General features: G+C 41.2%; 1 protein-coding gene across 1 annotated transcript in view; it reads left to right on the top strand.

Annotated features, from left to right (window-relative positions):
• The first annotated feature begins 4,812 nt into the window (after positions 1-4,812).
• LOC126174914 (UDP-glucosyltransferase 2-like) overlaps positions 4,813-24,955 on the top strand; it is a 127,810-nt gene continuing 107,667 nt past the window's right edge. The window contains exon 1 of the mRNA XM_049921351.1: positions 4,813-4,835. The gene's annotated coding sequence lies outside the window, so the exon portion shown is untranslated. The remainder of the gene's footprint in view (positions 4,836-24,955) is intronic.

Raw genomic sequence — 24,955 nt, 5'->3', positions numbered from 1 at the left:
ACTGTTGCGCGTGACGTACATGTGAGTCATCAGACTGTATGCAGAGTGTTAAATGAAAATCGCTTACACCCCTTCCATTTTCAAAAAGTACAAGCATTGAATCCGGCAGATTATCCTCTTCGCGTGAACTTCTGCCAGTGGTTGTTGCAGCAATGTGCGTTGCAGCCGGATTTCGTAGGTCATGTGCTATTTACAGATGAAGCGACATTTTCACGCGAGGGTGTCTTTAATGCGCACAATTCCCATGTGTGGGCAACAGATAATCCACATGCAACGCGTCCACATGCGTATCAACAACGTTTCGGTATTAATGTGTGGGCTGGTATTGTGAACGACTTTTTGATTGGGCCATACTTACTACCCACGCGACTCTGTGGCGAAAGCTATCGTATTTTTCTGCAAGAAGTGTTACCAGAACTGCTGCAAGATGTTCCGCTCGCCATTCGTAACCGCATGTGGTTTCAGCACGATGGAGCGCCAGCACACTTCAGCACTGCTGTACGGAATTACCTGAATGCCACGTTTGGTGCTAGATGGATTGGGCGTGGTGGACCAGTCCCTTGGCCACCCCGATCTCCTGATTTCTCTTGCCTCGATTACTTTTTATGGGGACATCTTAAGAGTCTTGTTTATGAGACTCCAGTTGACTCAGATGAGGATCTCGTTGCTCGCATATCTGTAGCTGCTGCAGGTGTGCGTGAAATACCAGGCATCTTTGAACGTGTACGCCAATCGCTGCACCGACGCTGTCAAGCATGTATCGCTCATGGTGGACGCAATTTTGAACACTTACTGTAAACATGACACTTGTCAACAACGATTTCAATAAAATCTTTCGTTTTCCTTTCGGCCGTTATTTCCCCTGTTTACGCCTCACCGCGTCACCTGGGACTATACATTCCTATACAATATATCCTTGTTACAATGTCCTGCACCTACCATTAAAGTTTGTACCATGAATTCGGGACCACCCTGTATAATGTTTTCGGGCAAGCCAAATTTAAGCTCGTCTTATAGTGATTTCAACATACAATTTAGATGAAAACATGCTTTTTGCAGTATGGCCATAAGTGATGCAGCGGATAAACGCTGTGTGCGATAATTTGGATCACCAATGGATACAACGTGCGATCTCGATTCATACGTGTTGAAAGCAGCCTGGACATCTACACGACATCAGGGAGCTTCCAGAGCAGCTCTTTCGGATAACTATATGTGCTGTATATGTAGAAGACAATACCACGACAAATGTGGCTTGGAATATGATGAAACTAACAGACAACACTACTACCCTGATGAAACTAACAGACAACGCCACTACCCTGTTCTGGAAGGTCACCTAACACATGGCCTATCGAACTCGTTGGGATGTGTTTGGTAGACAACGTACTCGTCACGCTCCTCCAGCTTCATTTTGATAATTTTGATCCTTGTGTAGTCGGATATAAACTGGGTGTGGGATGATAGGAACATGTCCAGACCCTCTTTGATTGCTCTGTTTACAGCACTTGGCGATTCGCATCATACTCAACTTTCAGAGATCGTATACAATTCAGAAATCCTAAAGAATTGTGCATTGAAATGTATCTAATCTATGGAAAAATTCTTTTTATCACAGGTAGCCGTCCCTGTGTTTCCATTTTCACAAAAAAGTGTAGACTGTAGCCCTGTGTCATATGGACTTTCTTCTCTGCTGGGTATATAAATGGGATAACTTGAAGAAATCGGAGCACATGCGGGACGTGGATGCAAGATTACACCTCAGGTGCTCCAGTGCCCTCAGTATCAGGTAAAGTTGCACATCAAACTCCAGTAATTAGTCTGATAATCATACACTGAAGATGCATAATGGAATAACACAGATTAGGGAAGACATCACTCTTCACAGGATGGTAGTACATTGTTGAAGATGTTTGACAAATCTTTGATAAAAGCTAGGTCTACGCTCTAACATTTATAAAAGTATCCCAGTAAACTCTCAAATGTCTTATAAAACGTCTTTTATAAAACATTTTGGCAAAGTTATCGTGCAGAGCAATGCGGGCCATACATTATGGGTTAATGGTATTAAGTTGAACTGTTTGGAAATATAAATTTGAAACACTCAATTTGAGGTGTTTTTGCTTTAATTAGGACCCTCACTGCCCTACCGACAGCTCTCCAGGTTTTTGGCTGAAAAGTAACGGATTCTGCGATGTGTCATTTCTCTAACAGCCCGCTTTATGTAGAGGATGTACGAACTTAAAGACGAAGGCTCACTGTCTGTGATAGGCAGCAACATAGGTACATGGCACATTTCGAACAAGTCATCGACCTTATCTCGTGTACACGTAAACAAATAAACCATAATGTAAACTATGCTTATAACTGGTATGTTTTATTCCAGAATTAAATTAAAAATTATTCCCACTGCTGGTTCTGACAGAGGATTTTGGGAGGTTGCGTTGATTGCAAGGCAACCAACAGGGACACCTCCCACCCCACTATCAGCTAATACGGTACTTGGTTGAAAACTCACTTATTCTACAAAAAGTAGAACTAGAACAGCCCACTCTGCGTTTAATGGCAGATGATCAAACGCAAAGAAAAATAAGAAATTTTGTATAGTAAGACACACTACAATGTAAACTAGCCTTATAACTGGGATGTTTTGTTCTGAAATTAAATTAAAAGTAATTCCCACTGCTGGTTCTGATAGGGGAAGTGCAACCCTTGGCACAGAGTGGTATATACAAAATCACTTGCAAGCAGTGTGAAGAAAAAAGAAATGTGTATTGGTTAGTCAGACAGAGCTGTGGCAACTGGGTGCGTGAACATGAGAGAAACTAGAGATTAAGGAAGAAAGATTCAACCTTTGCTGATTATCTTTTAGCCGGAAATCATTCATATGCAGTAGAATATGAAGTTTTAAATTCTTTTTAAAAAGTAAGAAAAGTGACCCTACTGGAAACACTGGAATCCAATAAGAACATGACACAGAATAGCAGCCTAGTATTAAAAGTATTTACATTTTCCCTTTGTAAAATTAAGTTTTCGTCACAAATACTTGAGTCAAACTGTAAATTCATCTTATTTCTCATCTATTGTTAAATGTACTACCACATGAAAACTTTGTTTATCACTTTTTCTAGTTATTGTATTCATTTCTGTGTGACAGAAAACTGTAATGGTTTCCTGGACACACACTCTGTCATTTTCGTATCTTCTGTACAAATTATATCTGCGTAAGTCGTACACCATATTTATCTGTGTCTGCGATATTCATTTGTCACGTAAAATGACCCGAACAGCCGAAAGCCAGTTCCTGATAAAATAAATATGATTTCCCAGGGCTCTAGGAAATGTTTTGCTTTTTAATATCATTATCATGTTCTGGTAAGCACCGACGGAAAATTCAGTTAATGTTAAGTTTTTAATTACAACTTAACAAAAAATACAATGCTGTTTCAGTACGTTGCATATCAGTGAACACTCGTAGCTGTTAAATGAACTGTTGTACATGTCGGCCTCGTCTTTGGATGCAATATTCCACTCTTTTCTCCGGTGAGTTACGAATTCTTCCAGACACTCTTTGAACGTCTAGTATAGCCTGTCTAGACTGTACAATTCGCTGCTCCAATCCTTCAATCAAATCTATGGGAGTGCCGTGCTACGCTTCACATTTGAGACGATCCCAGATAGGGGACCTAGGAGGCCGAGGTACAGGTCCTGCTTGACCTAACAATTTTGGACCATAGATTTTAAAGGTCGCGTTATATCAGCAACTAAATGTGCCGATTCCTTCTTATATGTAGCACCATTAGGTGTTGGGAAGGAGGTGAGATGGAAGTGACATGTAACATAAATCAAAAGGAACTGACAACAGTGTCAAATACAGAACTTTCGGATTCTCTATTTTGACTGCTGACAGTTCCAACGACATGTATTGTCGGTTTCGTGTAAAAACATCCGAAAACGACGAATATTAGTGTCGGATTCATGGTCTTCTTGATTGTTGGGTTGACTGTCCCGACGAAAAGTTTTGTGTTAAATTAAAGCAGCATGCAAAGAAATTAGGTTTGTTTTTACACAACAGTGTAAAAAATATTTCATTTCCCTTCCTATCACATGTAAGACTAATATTAATAACTAACTGGGTACCTGCGGGTAATCTATATAGTTATGCACTGACACCCCTTCGCTCATTGTACTCACTTCACACTGCCAACTTCACTTAACACAATCACCATTTTTCTGCAGACGTTACAATCGTGTTTGAACTGTTCCATTTGTCAAAACGAAGTAAGTGTTTTCTGGAGGACACGGACCGATGACTCCAATGCAGCTGTTAATTAGTTCTGTATGTTGCTTCTTTGTGATACTAATATTAATTATTGTCTGCAGCATATATGTTCTGCATCCATCTCCATAGCAGTTTCACACACGAAATCACCGGAAGTACAGTGTTACCACATTTTCTGTTAATATTTGTGGGATCACTGAAATTGCTCATATTCGAAATTTGTTGCGTATTTTCATGTCAGGGTACATGTCCTTCAGTTGCATAAGAAGTTGCTTCCTTCACGCTGTGATAACCACTATTCCACTTCACGTCACGCTGCTGTGGGCGATATGCCGTTATCTCTGTCCCAGATAAATCTCTGCGAGCCGAGAACGAGAGTTCAGCGCAGTGACGTGACCTTCGTACGGGAAAGCTCATAGATTGATAATGGGGCCTCATCATAATGGATCACAATGGAACGTCCAGATAAAATTCCAAGTAAGGAAACCACGGATAATCTCCGTAGTACTACATGCTCATGAGTTAGGGAAGGCACGCGGCAGCTACAAACCACGTAAGTTTTATATTTATAAACTGATCGACAGGGCGAATATTACGGATAACGTCATCAGAAATGTTGAGGAGTAGTTGATAACGTAACAGACAAAGATACTGTTTTACGGAAGGTATTATAGATTTCATCATATGGTGTTTTTTAGTTTGAAATGAACCGTGGATGTAGCAATTGCTAAGTTTGTTACTCCATTGCTGGCGTGTTCTTGTAAGGATAGTCCACCACTGAAAATGCGTGTCGGTCGTAGAGGGGAAGGACTTCTAGCTCCAGCTTACCATAATAAAGAACGAAAACCTCTCTGAACAGAAATTCCTCAACAGAATACTAGATGTTCTTCAGAGTCAGATAAGGTATGATTTAAGATAGTTTTGCAGGTCGCAGTCTTCATCACATTGACTTTGTCAAACATTATACCCACTACATTTCATGTCATTGAAAATGTATGAATGTCTGATATTGTTGATTTGACGGTGGCGTAAGAATGCATCTTCTAGTCCTTTCCACTTCAAACGTGTGAAGGAAGAAAGGAATATCTTTATCTTCGCATAACATATGTCTGACAAGGCAATTTCTGGGACTTATTCGAAGAACTGCAAGTCATAAGCATCTGACGAGAGCAACTGAGCAATGTGTGTAACTCTTTTTGATTTTCTTTATGGTGATAATTTTGTGTTCATATTTTTTCATTATTGCAATAACGTATTTCGCTTCTCAGTATCTTGTTTCCTGCTTATTTAATATGCATCTCATTGTAGGAAAAAAGCTACAGACTGACTCAACAGTATTTTCCCTCAAGGTACAGTGTCGTGTGTATTATTTTGCTGGCCTTCCCTCTTTTCCATTACATGACTACATGGTATAACCAGTTACTTATTTATCACACTCTTATCTTGGATACCATATGTATGTCTGCATGGCGTAAAAACGAACTTACTTTCTCCATATTTCTTAAATGTGTGAATTAAGTATGCAAATTACATTGTAAAATCTTTCACAACTCCGTGTAATATTAATTCAACACAAAATTTGACTAGAAGGAAAACTTTTAGTTTCCCTTCCAGGAGCATGACTCTACTCTTGACAAATGACAGTTCTATTCGATTACTTTTTACATGCGTTTTCTTTTCATCCTTACTCATACTCCCATGTATTAAATGTCATCAGGCCTGTTACCAGTCTAGCGACACCAGAAACGATGGTATCGACACTGATATCAGCCGGCCGGTGTGGCCGAGCGGTTCTAGGCGCTTCAGTCTGGGACCGCGCGACCGATACGGTCGCAGGTTGGAATCCTGCCCCGGGAATGGATGTGTGTGATGTCCTTAGGTTAGTTAGGTTTAAGTAGTTCTAAGTTCTAGGGGACTGATGACCTCAGATGTTAAGTCCCATAGTGTTCAGAGCCATTTTATTTGACACTGATATTGTTACTTTTTTGAATATTTTTATACGCTAATCCTTCACACTCGCATCTGTTCTCTAAGTGTGCTAGCGACATCTTATCCCAATGTAATTTTTTTTAAGATAGTAATACATGTATCAATTTTATCCGAAACAGCTCTAGGCATTCTAGAGCTACGCTCACATACAACCAATTTCCCAGCGTTACGTACAAGGTTCCTACGGTTGTCTGACACCAACAGTATATTTACCCAGGTACTAAGCCATATGTGTACAAAACGTGACTGAAATTGCATCAAACATTCCAGAGATATACTTTTCATGGCACTCTTTCCTACCTCCAACCTCACCTCTATGGTTAAATATCAACCCAGCATCTCCAAAAACTATGGATGCGACACCAATATGGTTCGTTTTAAGTTATTTTTAGCTCACTTCTTCATCCTGATACCTCATCCCACTCCTAAATGTGTTATGGACTGTGGTGTGAGGGTCTTACTCAACCATATGCTTTTACATATATGGTATACAGTTGCCAGTTTAGACTGAAATTACGTAAGGAGCTCCAGGGTTATCCTGGAACATAAACAGATACATTCATTTTTTATTCTCATAGATTTTTATATTCAAAACGTGTGCAAAGTGTCCCAAATCTTTAGACCCAAGGTTATACAGATAGTTTATCGTCCAGAAGATGTCTCCCTCAGTCGGAGAGGAAACAGTAGGAGAAAGTTTTATACATCGACCACTGCCTAAAAGCCCGGAAGCTTTAAGTGATGTCAGTACCAGCCGTGAGAGCTTACATTGTACGATCAGTGTCTTTATGGGTACCAGCCTCTCCATCCAGTATACAGATAGTTATCAAAACAACGAGACATCTGAACGAGTATTGTTAATATGTGGACCACCAAAGAAAGGTATGCAAGTTGTCAGTTCTTTCCATTTCAGAGTTGCTCCATTAATCACGCTGTGCGACATATTTTGCCCTCAACGACAGATAAAAATTCAACATGTTCTGTAATATAATGGTCGTGTGGTTTAGCGGGACAGGGAAGCATTGAAGTACACCAAGATCTGGTTAAAGCACACATTAACAGAACAATGTGATTTGGGACGTTATAATCTATAAAATAGTATCCTTACTATGGAACAACATCTGCATACAGAATGCACTTGTCTTTGAAATATCTTTGACGATAAATGCACAAACACAATACGGCCAATTGAATGCATGCAACTACTACTCCCACAGCGACAGAGGTACCCGTACATTTATTCATGGGAACAGGACGGCCATCACACACAAACTAGACCTAATGTTTGAAACAATGTGCCAGTAACTAATTAACGATTTAAATATCTTCCCGTCATTGTTGGTTCATACGTCATATTTTCGGCAGCATCTACTTTGCACGAACACTTTATTGGAGCTTATGACACAGCCAGTGTTATTCAGTCTGTGGCACAACAGTTGCAGTCGGATTATAGAACGAATTTGTTCAAAATACTTATGGAGTTCTGATATTATTTGTATCGCATTAGCTATTCACTTTTTTTGTGACAAACTTCGCCAAAATCGGATAATCTTGACAACAGATAGCTAATTGCCTTAAGCATTACGTTTCGTTGATTAATGCCTTGCCAAGAGGTGCGTTTGTTGTCGTCGTCATCTATCGGTTCATATATTGACAAGATACGGTGCACTTACTCTAACCATCCACACTTCAACAATCTGCTCTTATGAGAGTCAGGGAACCGCGTCAATTCTAAGAACTCGTGACTAAAAGAGAGCTTAAATATTGTGATTCAGCACTGGCGCACAGTAAAAGTCTTCCCTCAGAACATACAGACTTTGAAAAGAAGGGAGTCAGCTCGACAGTAACTATGCCACGCAGTTAGGCGCCTGAACAATACAAGCATGTGTCAGCACTTGACAGAGGACATGTAGTTGGATTTGAGGAAGCCGTTTTGAAAAAGCGGAGAATCGCTCGACGCTGGAACAGGAGCGATGCCACTATTAGACGATGTCTGCAGGAATGGGTGAACTATGGCTCAACACAGTGTCAAGAAGGAAGCGGTCGACCTGGAGAGACGACAGAACGAGAGGACCAAGCAGTCGTCAGAGAGACACTCAGAGCCCCGGATTCATTACTATCATCGATCCGACGTACAACTGGTGCCTCAGTGATCACCAAGATCATTAATAGGCGGCTCAAAGAAAGGGGGCTGATCTGACGGTGCCCCTTGCGCCGACTGCCTCTGCACACCGGCAAGCTCGTTTGCAGTGCTGTCGGGCATATTCGACCTGAAGTAGAATTGTCTTCAGTGATGGGTCCCGCTTCGAAATGAGCCCAGATGACCAACGAAGACGGGTCTGGTGACGCCCCGGACTGCAGTTGGGTACCAACTTGACTGTCGGCCGCCATACTGCCCAATAATAAGGAATGATGGTCAGGGGTGCCATTTCTTTTCGTAGCAGGACCCCTTTGATTGTCATCTGCGGCACCCCCACAGCACAGCGCTACGCCGACGATATTCTACGCCCCGTTTTATTGACCTTCATGCCAACCCATCTTGGCCTTACATTTCAGCAAGATAATGCCTACTCCCACACGGCGAGAGTTTCTACTGCCTCTCTCCGTGCTTGCCAAACTCTATCCTGCCCAGCAAGGTCGCCGGGTCTCTCCTAGCTGAGAACATTCGAAGCATTATAGCCAGGGCCCTTCAACTAGGTCGGGATTTTGACGATCTAATGCGCCATTTGGACAGAATTTGGCACAGTATCCCTCAGGAAGATATCTAACAACAGTATCAATCAATGTCAAGCCGAATAACTGCTTTCATAAAGGCCAGTGCGTTACTGACTTGCTCAAAGTGTGAAGCTCTTTCTCTTGAATAAATCATTCCATTTTTCAGGAACTACAATCGTTTGCTTGTCTGTACATATGCATCACATCTACCGATTTTCGCCCCATTCGGATAATTCCTACGTGATTCGCCTTTTTTTGTTTTAGAATTATCTTGCAAAAAATGTGGACTTATTTTAATTCACGAACAGGGACAAAAATATTTTGAAGAGTTTCGTTTTTATTTCGTATTCTATGAGTGCAAAATCAAGGCTCTTTGCCACTCGGTATTTGTCAAGCAGTTGGCAGTATCTAGAAGAATAGTTATGACTGCGAATGTATTCATGATATACATATAGGATCGAGAAGTTTCAGATAAAATAAGGTCTGCTGCATGAAACGTACCTCAAACAGAAAATAGCACATTGAAGAAGTATATGAATTCAAAACAGTCGTCAAGGGGACCCAAAATGCTGTTCCTTTCATGTTAGTTGGACATAAAGCGGCAAGAAACAATCAATGCTTTCTCTGCGCGATAGCAATGGAGATACTATCGAGGACAGTGCTGACAGAGCGGAGTTACGAAAACAGCCTTTCGAAATACCTTCACAAAAGAAGACGAAGTAAATATTCGAGAATTAGAATCGACAACAGCTGCCAACACGAGTAACGTTGAAGTAAATATCCTCGGAGTAGTGAAGCAACTTAAATCACTTAATAAAAACAAGTCTTCTGGTCCAGACTGTATACCAATTAGGTTCCTTTCGGAGTATGCTGATGCATTAGCTCCATACTTAACATCAATATACAACCGTTCGCTCGACGAAAGATCCGTACCCGAAAACTGGAAAGTTGCACAGGTCACACCAATATTCAAAAAGGTAGTATTAGTAATCCACTAAATTACAGGCTCATATCGTTAACGTAGATATGCAGCAGGATTGTGGAACATATATTGTGTTCAAACATTGTGAATTACCTCGAAGAAAACGGTCTATTGATACACAGTCAACATGGGTTTAGAAAACATCGTTCCTGTGAAACACAACTAGCTCTCTATTCACACGAAGTGTTGAATGCTATTGACAAGGGATTTCAGATCGATTCCGTATTTCTGGATTTCGGGAAGGCTTTTGACACATTACCAAGCGGCTTGTAGTGAAATTACGTGCTTATGGAATGTTGTTGTTGTTGTGGTCTTCAGTCCTGAGACTGGTTTGATGCAGCTCTCCATGCTACTCTATCCTGTGAAAGCTTCTTCATCTCCCAGTACCTACTGCAACCTACATCCTTCTGAATCTGCTTAGTGTATTCATCTCTTGGTCTCCCCCTACGATTTTTACCCTCCACACTGCCCTCCAATACTAAATTGGTGATCCCTTGATGCCTCAGAACATGTCCTACCAGCCGATCCCTTCTTCTGGTCAAGTTGTGCCACAAACTTCTCTTCTCCCCAATCCTATTCAATACTTCCTCATTAGTTATGTGATCTACACATCTAATCTTCAGCATTCTTCTGTAGCACCACATTTCGAAAGCTTCTATTCTCTTCTTGTCCATACTAGTTATCGTCCATGTTTCACTTCCATACATGGCTACACTCCATACAAATACTTTCAGAAATGACTTCCTGACACTTAAATCTATACTCGATGTTAACAAATTTCTCTTCTTCAGAAACGCTTTCCTTGCCATTGCCAGTCTACATTTTATATCCTCTCTACTTCGACAATCATCAGTTATTTTGCTCCCCAAATAGCAAAACTCCTTTACTACTTTAAGTGTCTCATTACCTAATCTAATTCCCTCAGCATCACCCGACTTAATTCGACTACATTCCATTATCCTCGTTTTGCTTTTGTTGATGTTCATCTTATATCCTCCTTTCAAGACACTATCCATTCCATTCAACTGCTCTTCCAAGTCCTTTGCTGTCTCTGACAGAATTACAATGTCATCGGCGAATCTAAAAGTTTTTATTTCTTCTCCATGGATTCTAATACCTACTCCGAATTTTTCTTTTGTTTCCTTTACTGCTTGCTCAATATACAGATTGAATAACATCGGGGAGAGGCTACAACCCTGTCTCACTCCCTTCCCAACAACTGCTTCCCTTTCATGTCCCTCGACTCTTATAACTGCCATCTGGTTTCTGTACAAATTGTAAATAGCCTTTCGCTCCCTGTATTTTACCCCTGCCACTCTTAGAATTTGAAAGAGAGTATTCCAGTCAACATTGTCAAAAGCTTTCTCTAAGTCTACAAATGCTAGAAACGTAGGTTTGCCTTTCCTTAATCTTTCTTCTAAGATAAGTCGTAAGGTCAGTATTGCCTCACGTGTTCCAGTATTTCTACGGAATCCAAACTGATCTTCCCCGAGGTCGGCTTCTACTAGTTTTCCCATTCGTCTGTAAAGAATACGTGTTAGGATTTTGCAGCTGTGGCTTATTAAACTGATTGTTCGGTAATTTTCACATCTATCAACACCTGCTTCCTTTGGGATTGGAATTATTATATTCTTCTTGAAGTCTGAGGGTATTTCGCCTGTTTCATACATCTTGCTCACCAGATGGTAGAGTTTTGTCAGGACTGGCTCTCCCAAGGCCGTCAGTAGTTCCAATGGAATGTTGTCTACTCCGGGGGCCTTGTTTCGGCTCAGGTCTTTCAGCGCTCTGTCAAACTCTTCACGCAGTATCGTATCTCCCATTTCATCTTCATCCACATCCTCTTCCATTTCCATAACATTGTACTCAAGTACATCGCCCTTGTATAGACCCTCTATATACTCCTTCCACCTTTCTGCTTTCCCTTCTTTGCTTAGAACTGGCTTTCCATCTGAGCTCTTGATATTCATACAAGTGGTTCTCTTATCTCCAAAGGTCTCTTTAATTTTCCTGTAGGCAGTATCTATCTTACCCCTAGTGAGATACGCCTCTACATCCTTCCATTTGTCCTCTAGCCATCCCTGCTTAGCCATTTTGCACTTCCTGTCGATCTCATTTTTGAGACGTTTGTATTCCTTTTTGCCTGCTTCATTTACTGCATTTTTATATTTACCCAAGGATTTCTACTAGCCCTCGTCTTTTTACCTACTTGATCCTCTGCTGCCTTCACTACTTCATCCCTCAAAACTACCCATTCTTCTTCTACTGTATTTCTTTCCCCCATTCCTGTCAATTGTTCCCTTATGCTCTCCCTGAAACTCTGTACAACCTCTGGTTCTTTCAGTTTATCCAGGTCCCATCTCGTTAAATTCCCACCTTTTTGCAGTTTCTTCAGTTTTAATCTACAGGTCATAACCAATAGATTGTGGTCAGAGTCCACATCTGCCCCTGGAAATGTCTTACAATTTAAAACCTGGTTCCTAAATCTCTGTCTTACCATTATATAATCTATCTGATACCTTTTAGTATCTCCAGGGTTCTTCCATGTATACAGCCTTCTATCATGATTCTTAAACCAAGTGTTAGCTATGATTAAGTTGTGCTCTGTGCAAAATTCTACCAGGCGGCTTCCTCTTTCATTTCTTAGCCCCAATCCATATTCACCTACTACGTTTCCTTCTCTCCCTTTTCCTACACTCGAATTCCAGTCACCCATGACTATTAAATTTTCGTCTCCCTTCACTATCTGAATAATTTCTTTTATTTCATCATACATTTCTTCAATTTCTTCGTCATCTGCAGAGCTAGTTGGCATATAAACTTGTACTACTGTAGTAGGTGTGGGCTTCGTATCTATCTTGGCCACAATAATGCGTTCACTATGCTGTTTGTAGTAGCTTACCCGCATTCCTATTTTCCTATTCATTATTAAACCTACTCCTGCATTACCCCTATTTGACTTTGTGTTTATAACCCTGTAGTCACCTGACCAGAAGTCTTGTTCCTCCTGCCACTGAACTTCACTAATTCCCACTATATCTAACTTTAACCTATCCATTTCCCTTTTTAAATTTTCTAACCTACCTGCCCGATTAAGGGATCTGACATTCCACGCTCCGATCCGTAGAACGCCAGTTTTCTTTCTCCTGATAACGACATCCTCTTGAGTAGTCCCCGCCCGGAGATCCGAATGGGGGACTATTTTACCTCCGGAATATTTTACCCAAGAGGACGCCATCATCATTTAATCATACAGTAAAGCTGCATGCCCTCGGGAAAAATTACGGCCGTAGTTTCCCCTTGCTTTCAGCCGTTCGCAGTACCAGCACAGCAAGGCCGTTTTGCTTATTGTTACAAGGCCAGATGAGTCAATCATCCAGACTGTTGCCCTTGCAACTACTGAAAAGGCTGCTGCCCCTCTTCAGGAACCACACGTTTGTCTGGCCTCTCAACAGATACAGGTTGTACCTACGGTACGGCTATCTGTATCGCTGAGGCACGCAAGCCTCCCCACCAACGGCAAGGTCTATGGTTCATGGGGGGGGGCTTATGGAATATCGTCTCAGTTATGTGACTGGATTTGTGATTTCCTCTCAGAGAGGTCATAGTTCGTAGTAATTCACGGAAAGTCGTCGGGTAAAACAGAAGTGACGTCTGGCGTTCCCCATGGTAGTGTTATAGGCTCTTTGCTGTTCCTTATCTATATAAACGATTTGGGAGACAATCTGAGCACCCTTCTTAGGTTGTTTGCAGATGACACTGTTGTTTTTCAACTAATAAAGTAACCAGAAAATCAAAACAAAATTGTAAAACGATTTAGAAAAGGTATCTGAATGGTGCGAAAATTGGCAGTTGACTCTAAATAACGAAAAGTGTGAGGTCATCCACATGAGTTCTAAAAGGAATTCGTTAAACTTCGGTTACACGATAAATCAGTCTAATCTAAAAGCCTTAAATTCAACTAAATACCTAGGTATTACAATTACGAACCACTTAAATTGGAAGGAACACATAGAAAATGTTGTGGGGAAGGCTAACCGAAGACTGCGTTTTATTGGCAGGACACTTAGAAAATGTAACAGATCTACTAATGAGACTACCTACCCTACGCTTGTCCGTCCTCTTTAAGAATACTGCTGCGCGGTGTGGGATCCTTACCAGATAGGACTGACGGAGTACATCGAAAAAGTTCAAAGAAATATGGGAGAGAATGTCACACAAATGATACGGGATTTGGGATGGACATAATTAAAAGAAAGGCGTTTTTAGTTGCGACGGAATCTTCTCAGCCTGCCGGTGTGGCTGAACGGTTCTAGGCGCTTCAGTCTGGAACCGCGCGACCGCTAAGGTCGCAGGTTCGAATCCTGCCTCGGACATGGATGTGTGTGATGTCCTTAGGTTGTTTAGGTTTAAGTAGTTCTAAGTTCTAGGGGACTGATGACCTCAGATGTTAAGTCCCATAGTGTTCAGAGACATTTGAACCTTTTTTTGAATCTTCTCACGCAATTCCAGTCACCAACTTTCTCCTCCGTATGCGAAAATATTTTGTTGACACCCAACTACATAGGGAGAAACGATCACCATGATAAAATAATGGATATCAGAGATCGCACGGAAAGATATAGGTGTTCTTCAGTTTAAGTTGACAGGCATATGCTTCTATATGTTGCTCTAGACAAAACTTTTTTGTATCTAAGCTTTCTACAGAGTGATAACTTTTGACATATATGGCAACTCTTCCTCTCACCTTATTCTCTCTACTCATATGTGCAGCTAGTTTGTAACCACTGATATTTACCTTTTCCATGTCAGACACAGTGTGATGCTCAGACAGGCATAGTATATCTATTACATTATCAAATTCAATGTCATGTAAACAGACCAGGAGCTCATCTACTTTATTCTTCAATCCTGGAATATTTTGGTGGAAAATGGTAACATTATTTTTTACTTTACTTTTGTGAGAATGTACTTTTTTCTTTAACCCACCAATATTTTGTTTAAATATGGTAACATCATTATTTATTTTCCTGTTGTAAGAATTGTGTGAGTTTTGGACCTCTTTAGCACCTGCCTGCCTGATCTTCTCATTGGACACTGATATTAGTCTAAAAAAGAGGTACATCCATAAGTACTAGTGTCCCCCCTTATTGACTTCGCTAACAACCCTGCCAGTTTACCCTTCCCTTTCCTGTTGAGGTGTAGGCCATGCCTTGTGAAATCCCCCCTATCAATAGCCTTGACAGGAACCAATACAATGTCTGACAGAGTGGCCACTCTACGCAACTGGGGCTGATCATGCCACACGAAAGCAGGCACCAGCCCACCATTGGTATGGGTTGTTGCTGAGGCTATTTTCACCAGGTCACACTCAATACTGTAGCCCTGATCCCTATCAATACTGTTTCCCACTCCACCCACTATCATCACATGATCCTGCTTTATGAAATTCTTGCACAAGTAACCTATGCCCTCTACCACCTAGCTAAGACTTGCACTTGGCTTGAAAAAGTTTGTGACCTGGTACATGTCATCTAATTTTTCCTGCAAAATCTAGCCCACACTTCTTCCATGGCTGCTACCTAGCAACAGAACTTTCCACTTACTTCCTATTTTTTTTGAAACAATTGATTTCCTAGTGAGATTCTTAACTACATCTACTTCTACTGGAGCCTCTGCCTTACTTAACTGTGGTAGCAAGGCAAATCTATTGGTTGTGCCAATTGGGAAACAGTCAGACACTGTCCCCTTTCTGTGGCCCCTGTTTCCAGCTACCACTTTCCACCGCTGATTACCCTCCTCCCCCCTTAACCTCTTCAGTTCCTCCTTCGCTCTGTCCAAATCAGCCTGAAGGGCTCTAATTTTCTCCTCCTGTTCAGCTACAATCCTATCTCTTGAGCAAACCCTGCAAAAGAATGGATGAGTCTCGTTTGATTCCCCAGTTCCCACGCCGCTACAATTTCCCCAATGAAACCATCTGTCACAACAATGCACAATAACCCTGAACTAACTTCCCTACTTAGTATCCATGGTAGTTTGGAAATTAGTTAAAGAGATTTACTAAGTGATAACGATAATATATTAAATACAGATGCAAAAGAACACTAAATATGTTTTGGAAACTAATATGTTAGTAAACTATTACCAAATGCACTTAAATTTGTGGTATAACGCTAAATATGCACCATCAAAAATTAAGCCTAAACAGAAGAATGTAACGAAAACGAACTTTCTGCGATAAGTGGAAGAATACGTAAATAAAAGAAAAACTTTTAATGGCAAACTTGAAGAGCACACTAATGAACGTATTTAATTAGTTAATCTATACCAAATGTACTTAAGATTGCGGTATAACGCTAAGTATGCACACTCGGAAAGTAAGGCAAAGCCGCGAAATATAAACAAAACGAACTTTTCGCGATTACTGGAACAATACGCAAATAAAAGGTAAACCTTTAATGGTGAGCTTGAAAGGCACCCTAATGAACGTATTTAATCAGTTAAACTGCAGCAAATGCACTTCCAATTGCAGTATAACGCTAAATATGCACACTCGAAAAATTAGGCCTAAGCAGCAGTAAGTAAACAAACGAACTTTTCGCGATTACTAGAACACTATGCAAATAAAAGAAAAACTTTTAATGGTGAGCTTGAAGAGTACACTAGAGAGCGTATCTAATTAGTTAAAAGTGTTCAACTACAATTAATTACAACCTAAATTACTTAACTTTCACGAGAGCTCTGTCTCTGTACGTACGGGCTTGTGCAGGGCTACCAACTAGTGGTGGGCAGGAAATCGCGTATCTGTTAGAAATCACAGTGACTGAGAAGTCACAGATATCACAGTAGCAACTTTACAGAATCTAACTGCTATTTCAGTCACAGTTAGCAGTCGCAAGTAGTATTTCATATACAAAGACGTGAGCCATCTATTGGTCGAATTTAGCACTGCTTTCTGCGATTTCAGTGACAAGTCGCAACTAAGAGTCGCAAGTAGCAACTAAAAAGCGCGGTTAACAGTGGCATCTGTTGGCCAAAGTTCGTACTACGTCCATCTCTGCGATACGGTATAGTGTCTAACTGCGATTTCCGTGACAAGTCGCAACTAAGAGTCGCAAGTAGCAACTAAAAAGCGCAGTTAGCACTGCCATCTGTTGAGCAAAGTTCATACTACGCTATTCGCTACCGAGTCAAACTGCGATTTCTGTGACAAATCGCAACTAAGAGTCGCAAGTAGCAACTAAAAAGCGCAGTTAACATACTTTTCCTAGTGTCATCTGTTGACCGACGTACGTACTTCGTTATGAGAGCCTTGTGCCTCACGAGATCGATATGCTGTGTGTGCATATTAAGGGCTTATTTTAATAGTGGTACAAGTCCATTTTGTTCATTTTGAGATACAGAGTCGTAAAGTTAAATGAGCGCTGACAAATCTGCATTTGAGATACCAGAAATATTCAAGCATATGGCTTCTTACTAGAGATGAACCTTTATTTATGTTTGTTTGGATCACTAATTTCAGAAGCATTATAGACAGAAAAGTGGAGGTAATGGACTTGTACCACTATTGAAATAAGCCCTTCATATTATATGACGACATGCACATTCAGCATCAGTTATGGTTGGTCAAATACTGCCGTGACTCTGAATGTATTATATTAATAAGAAGCAACATTGCCTTTTTCTCCTGAAAATATCAAGTAACGTAACAAATGTGTTTGATTCTGCTTCCAATATGACAGTTTTGGTTAATACTTCACATGCCTACAGGACTTTGCAATGTTAACACAGCAGAACTCAGACATCTGTATAAGTGTAGAGAAATGAAAACAGTCATATGAATGCCTCACTTTTGTTCCGACACAGTTCAAGACTCGGGAGAAAAGTTTTACACCTGGTGTTCTACATGGCAACTTCACACACAAGAACATTTTGCCGACGCTACTACCACCTACATAACTAAGCTTTTCCTGTGTTACTTTCAAGTAATGCACTTAAGCTATTCCTAATTTAACTGGAAGATCTGTACTTCCCACTTTCATATCAACAGCCTCAAAATGCATATTGTAGACTTCGGGATAAGTTACAGGTCAGTGTCACACCAAGATTGTGGAGAAAGGGGGGGGGGCGGCATGTCACTCTCGAACAAATGTTTACCAATAAGTAAGTGGCGGAAAATTATGGGTATAGGACGTCTTAAACATGTGGAAAATGAGATTTTTATTATTCACTCACTGTATTTGACATTTATTATTCCTTTAAAATCGCACAACAACTTCAATAAAACACAGTTTAATCATTCACACACTTATTTCACAATTATTTCACTTTTAAACTGCAAATTCTCTAAGAGCTGTCTTGAATCTTCACGAGTCTCTCTCAAAAACAGCCTTGATGTGGACAGATACGTACAGCAACCAGTAATCAGAGTCAGAACTGTATCTGCAAAAACACAATGATTATTAAACAATTTTTGCTGTCAAATATAATTGACAGAGTAGATTGCTAATATTTGCTATAATGAATATCACATTTGCAAGAACGATCTCACTGAAGTAATTAAGTCCATCGAAACGCTTAGAAACTAACCTCTCGTCTGACGAAAACGGTCTAAAGACGCAATGGCAATTTCTTCAGATCTGTTGACAATGATATTTTGAGTTATCACTTTACTGAGTGACTGAAATGTAGTTCAGGTACCTGTGAACATAACAATATGTTAGAATTCATTTTCTAAATACGAACTATTACGGTACTGTACGGCTACTTACATATTAATTACACTATTAATATTTTCACAGTTGTTTCTTTAATACAAAATTAAAGCCAACGGAAGAAAAAACGTAAAACATACTTGCCAATGACAGGTTTGTTGAGATACAATTTTCTGTGTTGACAGATGTAACTTTTTCATACGGTGGTAAGTCGCAGAAATCGCAGGAATCACAGAAATCGCAGAAGTAGCAGAAGTCACAGAAATCGCAGAAGTAGCAGAAATCGCAGAAGTAGCAGAAATCGCAGAAGTAGCAGAAGTCACAGAAATCGCAGAAGTAGCAAAAATCGCGGAAGTAGCAGAAATCGCAGAAATAGCAGTGGCGGAGGGATACACGACCTATGTTCCTTAACTGCGACTCTTAACTGCGACAAATCACAGTTAAGAATAACAGATACTGAAAAGTAGCATTCACAGAAATCCCTGATATCGGAAAATCGCAGTTTAGTCCACCACTACTACCAACCCTCTAGCGGAGGCATTACTCTTTGTCAAGGTTCCGGTCGACCACATCTGACCACCACAAGGGAGGATCGCCATATTGTGCACCAGACACAGCGTAGCCCCTGCACATCTGTGGCATTCATAATAGTAAACTTCCTGCAACATTCTCTGTCATCCCGCACGATCTGTCAGATATAGCAGCAGCTGGAATAAGGAATTTCCGTCCCGTGCGTAGACTGTCGTTAACACCACAACAAAGACGGCCTAGAACACTAGACTCGCATTCGGGAGGACGACAGTTCAAACACGCGTCCGGCCATCCTGATTCTCCCCTCCCCCTCCCCTCAAATCAGCCAACCAACCAACACAACTGGCCTCGTTTCGAGCGATGCCGTTAACGGGAAGAATAGACTGCTGATGCATGGCGTCGCATTGTGTTTAGCTGAGAACCAGGCTTCTACACTGGGCGAGTATGGCAGCGACCTTGGGAACGGTCCCATTCTCCCGATGTCTTGGGAGACACAGAAGTCTTACTTGGCGTGATGGTGTGGGGAGCCATAGGGTATGACTTCACGTCACGGTTAGTGGTGATTGAGAGTACTCTGACGATACAATGGTATATCAGGGACACACTGTGTCCTAATGTGTTACCTCTATGTGAGAGTGGTGCAACTTTTTTACAGGCCAATGCTCGCCCACATATGGAATGCGTCACAGCTTGATGTTTAGTTACTCCCGTGGCCGGCAAAGTCACCAAATCTGTCCTTACAGAACATGTCTGGGACCAGCTCGGACGTCAACTCTTTCCAGTATCCACGATATCAAAGATCAGCTACAGCAGCTGTGGGCCAGCTGGCTTCAGGAGAGAGTACAACATCCTTATGAATGGCTTCCCAACGAGTCATTACATGCATTCAGGTCGGAAGGAATGCCACTTCTTACTTATAAGTGGCTCTTACTGCCAAGTTCATTGTGAATTTCACTTGATTTTGTTACCACTAGCCGGCCGCTGTGGCCGAGCGGTTCTAGTCGCTTCAGTCCGGAACCGTGCTACTGCTAGGGTTGCAGGTTCGAATCGTACCTCGGGTATGGATGTGTGTGATGTTCTTAGGTTAGTTAGGTTTAAGTAGTTCTAAGCCTAGGTGACTGATGACCTCAGATGTTAAATCCCATAATGCTTAGAGCCATTTGAACCATTTGAATCTGTTACCACTACAACAATATCATGTACCATAGCAACTTGTGAACTTTTATTTCATTTCCTCGTCCCCTTCTGGGAGCTTCAGTTTTTTTTCTGGCAGTGTAGATTTGAAAATATTAAAAATAAAGACTCTTTCAGGGTACAAATGCGCTATTAAAAGCCCGTCAGTGCAACGTTCCAATTGTACTTTTAAGGAAGTGACGAAGTCTTAACGAACTGCTTCACAACTGCTAAAGAACAGAGGCATGGTTGGACAGGAATAACCATAGGCAATGACGGATGACATGAAACACAGTACATACGTAACAGAGGTGGAGTAGTACACTACCGGCAATTAAAATTTCAACACCAAGAAGAAATGCATATGATCAACAGGTATTCATTGGACAAAAATATTATACTAGAACTGACATGTGATTACATTTTCACGCAATTTGGGTGCATAGATCCTGAGAAATCAGTACCCAGAACAACCACCTCTGGCCGTAGTAACGGCCTTGATACGCCTGGGCATTGAGTCAAGCTGAGCTTGGATGGCGTGTACAGGTACAGCTGCCCATGCAGCTTCAACACGATACCACAGTTCATCAAGAGTAGTGACTGGCGTATTGTGACGAGCCAGTTGCTCAGCTACCATTGACCAGACGTTTTGAATTGGTAAGAGATCTGGAGAATGTGCTGGCCAGGGCAGCAGTCGAACATTTTCTGTATCCGGAAAGGCCCGTACAGGACCTGCAACATGCGGTCGTGCATTATCCTGCTGAAATGTAGGGTTCCGCAGGGATCGAATGAAGGGTAGAGCCACGGGTCGTAACACATCTGAAATGTAACGTCCACTGTTCAAAGTGTCGTCAATGCGAACAAGAGGTGACAGAGATGCGTAACCAATGTCACCCCATACCATCACGCCGGGTGATACGCCAGTATGGCGATGACGAATATACGCTTCCAATGTGCGTACACCACGATGTCGCCAAACACGGCTGCGACCAACATGATGCTGTAAACAGAAACTGGATTCATCCGAAAATATGACGTTTTACCATTCGTGCATCCAGGTTCGTCGTTGAGTTGACTCTGTGATGCAGCGTCAAAGGTAACAGTAGCAATGGTCTCCGAGCTGATAGTCCATGCTGCTGCAAACGTCGTCGAACTGTTCGTGCAGATGGTTGTTATCTTGCAAACGTCCCCATCTGTTGACTTAGGGAGGGAGACGTGGCTGCACGATCCGTTACAGCCACGCGGATAAGATGCCTGTCATCTCGACTGCTAGTGATACGAGGCCGTTGGAACCCAGCACGGCGTTCCATATTACCCTAATGAACCCACTGATTCCATATTCTGCTAACAGTCATTGGATCTTGACCAACGCGAGCAGGAATGTCGCGAAACGATAAACCGCAATCGCGATAGGCTACAATCCGACCTTTATCAAAGTCGGAAATGTGATGGTACGCATTTCTCCTCCTTACACGAGGCATCACAACAACGTTTGACCAGGCAACGTCGGGCAACTGCTGTTTGTGTATGAGAAATCGGTTGGAAACTTTCCTCATGTCAGCACGTTGTAAGTGTCGCCACCGGCGTCATCCTTGTGTGAATGCTCTGAAAAGCTAACCATTTGCACATCACAGCATCTTCTTGCTGTCGGTTAAATTTCGCGTCTGTAGCACGTTATCTTCGTGGAGTAGCAATTTTAATGTCCAGTAGTGTATATTTATAATGAAAAATGGCATAAATTTCGCCACATGGGAAAGCAGGATAACACACATAAGTAAATGGTTCTGTCAGAGACACGACCTGTTATTAGAATCGCCTGCGGTAGATATTTGACTAATTGTATTTATTAAGTAACGAAACTCAATTTTGTAATATAAATAACTGGAATTTATCCGTGTGCAATTCTTAGTTCCTACCTGAACACTATGCATATTTTTGGATCTTACCAGAACGCTATGTGGAAAGCAATAAGAAAGGGCGAAGATGAAGCATGAGAGAATGAAAGATACAAATGAGGGAAATAATTGCTATATTCTACAGTTTAACGATACAGAACCTCAGTATAAACAATATTTTTAGTAAATGTTCTTTCCTCATTCGCTAAAAGTCTTTGCTTCCCATGTTCACAAGTATAAAATTTCAAATCATTAAAGATAGGTCTCTACTTGTTGCAACATATAACTGACCATTTGGTTCTCTTGAAAAGATCCCAACGCTTTTCAGTGTTTGTCCATATAACTTATTAATGGTAATAACAAATGCCGGAATTACTGGGAATCGTGTTCTTTGAAACTCAAAAGATAAAACAGTACCAGAATAAGTTATATGTACACTTAGAACCAAAATTCGCTAGTTTTGTACGATTATAGGTAAATTTTGGCAATCAATAGCATTATTGTATAAACATTTGGCACGAATTCTGGTTCTACTAACTAATTCTTCTTTCGCATTTTTTTTGTAATAAGAGAACCATGGAGTTAATTTTTAGTGGTAATTTGTTTGGTGGCAAACGACTTGCAGACAGAGAATTCAAAAACTCTACTGCATAGTAGTTATCATTTCGTATTCATTATAAAAAAATTATTTTATTTTCCATGTTCACTTCCTGGAGCTTTAATGCGTCATAAAGAGGGAGTTACGAATATGAAAGCATCTACTTCCTTTTACTACTCTTAACTTCTACGTACACATACGATTTTTTGTTTGTGCACATCTATGGCTAAGTACTTTTCGAATTATGTAAATTTCGTTTGTCTTCTTATGTAATTCATATTACATTCGGTACCTCAATTTTCGTGTGTACGTATTAATATTATGATTAACAATGGTCGGGTGTTCCGCAGCAACTGTCGGGTTCTTTCGTAGGAACTGGTTATGATTAACAATGGTCGGGTGTTCCGTAGCAGTTGCCAGTTGTTCCGTAGAAATTGATAGTTTTTCGTTAGGAAGTGTCAGTTGTTCCTTAGTAGGTGTCAAAAAGTGTAAAAGCTAATGTGAATGGCTGTTTCTCTTTCAGCTCCGCACAAGTCAGAGCTTGGGAGACGAGCTCGTCATAGATTCATATACGCCCAGTATCGAAACAAGGCAACAAATTAAGACGACTGCAATATAAGCTTAATGAACCGTCAATTAAGGAGGTGCTGGTGAAATAACACACACTGCTAAAGATACCTTTTTATTTTAAAAGACTTTCACAATAATGAATTTTCTAGTCTGGCATTTTTTAAAGAAACAATTTCCAAGAGCTGACGAATTTTCTTTATGAAAAGGAGATTCCAAGTTACGACGTTAACAACTTTCCAAAAATAAGATGTTAAACTATATATATATATATATATATATATATATATATATATATATATATATATAACAAATTAAAAAAAAACTCTTTTAAATAGCTGGCAAATTTTCTCTATGTAAAGGATATTGAAAGGTATGACGTTAACAACTTCCCAATAATAGGATTTTAAACTTATCATACATATAGATAAGAGAGCAATACCTTAAAAAAAACCTTTAAGTAGCTAGTTTGTCCTAAAGTTAAAATAGTTGTCTCTTGCCAATTAAATAACTTATATTACACCTGTCAGTTGTTACAAGATATATGTGAATAATCCAGCACACAAAGCTTCACCTTAAATGCAGTTCCCAAAAAAATTTTCCTTAGCTCGGTGAGGGAGTGACACGTCTAAAGGGGCCCAGATCACAAGAGTCGGAATAGTTGTTGGTGGTCTACAGGGCCACAGCAGATCAGCCCCAAAACTTGCATTACTAGCCACCTTCTCCCCGAGTTACCCGAAACCAGAAGATATAGCAAGGGCGGTGCCTGCACAGACCCCGAACCACAGAGACACGCGACACCGACCCTAAATGACCCAATCAAGGTGTGAATGAAACGGCCCGACCAAGAAGCAATTACCACATTCCCGCGGACAGGCAAACGAAAACTGTGGTGGGAAGACCCCAACAAAACCACTGGCGAAGAAACTCATACACGTCACTAGAACTTGAAAAAAAAAACCTGTTACATAAAAACAGTACTCAACTTCTCACACTCCACCACAGCGCCGGGAACACGTTGCACTTCCTTATGCTCGCCAGAGCCAACCGCTACCAATGGTTTTAACGGCCGATAAGAAGACATACGGTCCCACGTGCTGATCTCCTGCACCACGGCTTCTAAGCTTCATAAGCCACGTACATGCGGGTAAGGCAGACTTAGCCCCTGACAGCCAAGAGGTCGGCCAAAGCACGTGGCGAGCAGTTGACGACCCCCAACAGGAGGGCCCCGCTCGCGCCCAGTACGTACTCCTCGATCGTCACGCGACCGTACACTTGCTCCACCTCCCGCCAGAGGGCGGTAGCAATCCAAACAGCCCGCCAAACCGAAAGCGCCACTGCAAACACTAGACGCGATGCGAAAGCACTCCACCTGGCGCGGTTTTCGAAGGGCCGGACACAACTACGGCTCACTTAGATTTTATTGAATATAATACATTTTGTTTCACTCTTTCCAATTTTCCATTATTTGTATCCAACGTTAAGAAGCAGAACTTAAAGTCTGGGATAGCATAT

Source organism: Schistocerca cancellata, chromosome 3 (genome assembly GCF_023864275.1).
Source record: "Schistocerca cancellata isolate TAMUIC-IGC-003103 chromosome 3, iqSchCanc2.1, whole genome shotgun sequence".
NCBI classification, from domain to species: domain Eukaryota; kingdom Metazoa; phylum Arthropoda; class Insecta; order Orthoptera; family Acrididae; genus Schistocerca; species Schistocerca cancellata.
The sequence above is the reverse complement of the archived record's forward strand: the minus strand, read 5'-3'. Positions and strand labels throughout refer to the sequence as shown.